The 4187-nt window shown below is 51.0% G+C and overlaps 1 pseudogene across 1 annotated transcript; it reads right to left on the reverse strand.

Moving 5' to 3' along the window:
- Positions 1-2934: 2934 nt before the first annotated feature.
- On the reverse strand, positions 2935-3309 carry LOC307068210 (large ribosomal subunit protein eL31-like; annotated as a pseudogene). The gene has a single exon. The product of its transcript is annotated as a large ribosomal subunit protein eL31-like (transcript).
- Positions 3310-4187: the final 878 nt, after the last annotated feature.

The raw sequence follows: 4187 nt of genomic DNA on the forward strand, positions 1-4187 counted from the left end.
GGCTCGCGACGCCCGCGTCCGGACCCGAGTAAACTTTTAGTGCGCTGAGGCGGGGCGAGCGCGGAGCGGGCGGGGAGGCGGGAGGGTCGCCTCCGCCTATGGGTTGCGGAGGACTAGGTGCCGGCGGGCGGGGCGGGGCGAGGCGAGGCCTGCGAGGCTTGGAGGAAGAGAAAGCGCGCGGGTCACCCTCCCCTGGACCCGCCGCCCTCCGCCTCACACCCTCTTAAAATGGCCCTGGTTTCCTTCTGGATCCGACGTCCCCGTCCCGCAGCCCAAGGCAGGTCTCCCTTCCCAACCACCAGGGGCTTGGGTTTGGGGGCGCAAGAGCGTGTTGATTTCGTAGAGGGGGAGCCAGCGGCGCGGCGCGGCGCGGCGACGCCAGGCGCGGCCATCCCCCGAGCCGTGTTGGCGCGCGGGTCACGTGCTGCCCCCGCCCCGCCGCGGGTTGCCGGCCAGAGGCCAGGGAAGCCCGCGCGAAGCGCCCCCAGCCATAAAGGCTGGAACAGAGAGCCCGCGGGGGAGGGGAGGCAGCTGGGACAAAGCGTGGCGCGGCTGAGACCGCTGCGGCCCGAGTACTGGCTGAGGACAGACGTCAGCTTCAGAAGGGACTCCATTAACAAATGGAGGGGACCCCCCACGTCCCAAGCGTCAGCCTCCCATCCTTCCCCCGGACTTCTGCCTTGACCTGCAGCGCACCCTAAGGTGGCCTCAGGCGTGGGAACCTGTCCACCACCCCCACCTCCGCGCCGCAGGCACAATTCCTGAGGCTGAGAAGTGAATGAAAAGTAAACCTTTCTCTCTCCAGACCCTCCCTGTGGTCCCCTGAGGCCCAAGTATGGTTGCAGGATGGAGAGAAGGTGACCGCCCATCTCTGGACCGAGCTAGGAAAAGAGGCGCTGGACAGCAGCGTGGCACGTGTGCCAGGTCCGCAGTGTCTCGGGGTAGCCACGGCCCTTCTTCCAGAGGAGAAGGGGGAGAGCAATACGGGAAAGACCCTGGCAGGGTGGCCTCCCCTCTCCGGACCCAGAGGCAGTGATACACACTGGGCCAGGAAGCAGGGGTGGCTGAGGGCGGGGCTTGGCCTGAGAAGGTCTTCGCCTTTATCTGGGAATTTTGGCTCAACCGAGGTTGTAAGGAGACAACGCCGCTCCTCTTCATGAGCCTGAGAGTGACCTCGATCCCTCTGAAACCCTGGCTCCTGGGGAGGGTCCCCACACTTCAGTTGTGTGGGGTTGGGCTTGCAAGGGCCTGCCTTCCTCATAGACTAGCTCACAGACTCTGATAGCCCAGCCCAGGGAATGTGGGGCGCTAGGGAGTATCCCAAGTCTGGGTACCAAGCCCTGCTTGGGAGACTCTGCTACTAGCTTGCTGGGTGACCCTGGGTAAGTCATTTCTCCTCTGTGGGCCTGTGAAGTGAGGAGTGGATACTGATCTTGCAGGCCCTTGCACTTTCCTTGCTAGTTTGAGGATCCTGGAGGGGGAAGGGTGGGATGAGTCCCTCCCTGAACTTTGCTCCAGACTCAGCTTTCCACGCACTGGGCTTTCCTGACTTCCCAGACATAGATGTCGTGGAATCACAGCCACCAGTTTCAAGATATCTCCCCCATGCCAGGTTCTTCATGCCAGGCTCTTCAAGGACGTTATCTCTGCCCTCACAATCAACCTGCAAGGAACAGGCATGCCTTGGAATGTGTCTCTGTTTTTACGGATAAAGAAATTGAGACCCAAAGCGGTTCAGCTACTTGTCCAAGGTCAAGGTGGGCTCAGTGAACACAAGCCAAGGCTCTGTCTATACTCAGTTTGTGGCTTTGGGCAAGTCATGGGGCCTTTCCAGCCTCAGTCATCTTTAAAATGGGAATAATACTAGCCTCACACAGAGGGCTGGGGTAATCACTGAGTACAGTAGCACAGAACTGGTACTCGACCAGTTTTCAGTGATGGTTAGTTTCTTTTTCCATCCTCTTCTTCCTCCTGTGTCTACACTCTGAGACCTTCCTCTGCGTTAGGTATTGCAAACCTTTAGAATTACTTTTCCATCTCTGCAAAGCCTTGAGAGCTGTGGTAGGCACTGGTTCCAAGGAAGGTGAGGACGGCTGGGGGAAAGAAAAATGGAAATGCCTGATGGGAGAGTTCCTGAGTCTGGGTCGCAGATCATGGTGACCAGAATTCCTGGGTCACTTTGAGGGAGTAGGTAGCTGGGCACATGGGCCATCCATGCCCTCCAACTTTCCTCCCTCATCCGTCAACCAACTCAGCTCCTCATGGCTCCCCAAGGGGCTTTCTGCCTGATCCGAGCATATCTGCGTGTGCTGCACATGACTTGCATGATTTATGGCCCCTGTGATTTTGCTCATGCCTTTGGCTACCCTGAGAAAGCCCTTAGGCCTTCCCCTTTGCCAATTTCCTTCCCTTCCTGTGCTTCAAAACCGGTCTCATACTGTAAACATAATTTATTGATTTTTTAAAAACTTCTTAACATCAACCTATGAAAAAGTCCAGAAGACTTAACTGAAGTTAGGGAGCAGAATGTAAATGCTACAAAACTTGGAAGTCACACTTGACAGTAGTGTTGAGAGGTAAGGGACAGGAGATAAGCGTGGAGGCAGATACTCTTACCTGACAAACTGAGGTGTCAAGAGATCCTGTTTATTGATGATGGAACATGAAATAAAGGAATGTGTCATTTAAAGTTACAAAGCAACCAGTGTACGTACAAAAATAGCAATAAAACTATATTAGAAGGACATGAGGAGGAAAGATGGGAGTGCGAATCCTTACCTTTTAAACAGAAAAATCAAGAAATGTCTGAATAAGTATATTGTTTAGAGGTAAATAACAGAAGACAAAACAGAAACAGTTAAAGTAATTCAAATGGTTCCCTTTGGACTTTTTTTTTCTTCTGGCATTTCTATAACTTTATTTGACAATCAGCAGTTAGTTCTCATCCACATTAACTGTCTGCAGATTTTTGAAGGTGGTGACAGGTACACAGGTAACCAACGTATAGAGCTTGGTTCGGTGAATCTTCATCTTTATTATGTTTTCTGGACAACCGCACACGGATACGGTATGGGACATTCCTCATTCCTTTGGCCCAGACAGTTTTGTTGAGCCTGGTGTCAATGCGTACATCTGGAGTGCCCATCTCCTTCATGGCAAATTTCCAGATTTCTTTGAGTGCCTGAGGGGCACGCTTCTTGAAACCCACTCCAGGGGTGCGCTTGTGAGTGTTCATAGTGTATGTACTCTGGTCACCACCTCGTTGATGGCTGACCGGCCCTTCTTCTCGCTGCACTTTGCAGGAGCCATCCTGCTGGGCTGGGGTTGGAAAGGATTCCCTTTGGACTTGAATAGACATTTCTCCAAAGAAGATGTATGAATGGCCCACAGACACATGAAAAGGTGCTCAACATCACTGGTCACTAGGGAAATACAAATCAAAACCACAGTAAGTTACTACCTCACATGCTTTAGGATGGCTACTATCAAAAAACAGAACAACAAGTGTTGGCGAAGATGTGGGGAAATTGGAACACTTGTGCATTGCTGGGGGGAATGTAAAATGGTGCAGCGGCTGTGGAAAACAGTATGGCAGTTCTTAAAAAAATTAAGAACAATTACCACATGATCCAACAATTCCCCTTCTGGGTATGCACCCAAAAGAATTGAAAGTAGGGACTTGAGTAGACATTTGTACATCAATGTTCATTGAAGCATTATTCACAATAGCCAAAGGCAGAAGCAACCCAAATGTCCGTGGATGGATGCATGGATGGATGGATGGATAAACAAGATGTGGTGTATACAACAGAATATTATTCACCCTTATAAAGGAAGGAAATTCTGACCCATGCTACAAGGGTCAACATTGTAGCAACATTTAAGGTATGCTAAGTAAGATAAGGACAAATACTACATGATTTCACTTATATGAGGAATCTACAGTAGTCAAATTCATAGAGACAGGAAGTCGAATGATGGTTGCCAGGGGCTGCAGGGAGGGGGAACAGGGACTTATTGTTGTAGGGTACAGGATTTTAGTTTGGGAAGATGGAAAAGTTCTGGAGATGGGTGGTGGTGATGGTTACAAACAATGTGAATGTACTACTACTTTTTGTTAAAAAGCCTTTTTCTTGTTTTATTTTCCTAAGACAGTGTGCATGTTTTCTCTTAATAAATTTTTTTAT

Source organism: Hyperoodon ampullatus (assembly GCF_949752795.1).
Source record: "Hyperoodon ampullatus genome assembly, chromosome: 19".
In the NCBI taxonomy this organism is placed as follows: domain Eukaryota; kingdom Metazoa; phylum Chordata; class Mammalia; order Artiodactyla; family Ziphiidae; genus Hyperoodon; species Hyperoodon ampullatus.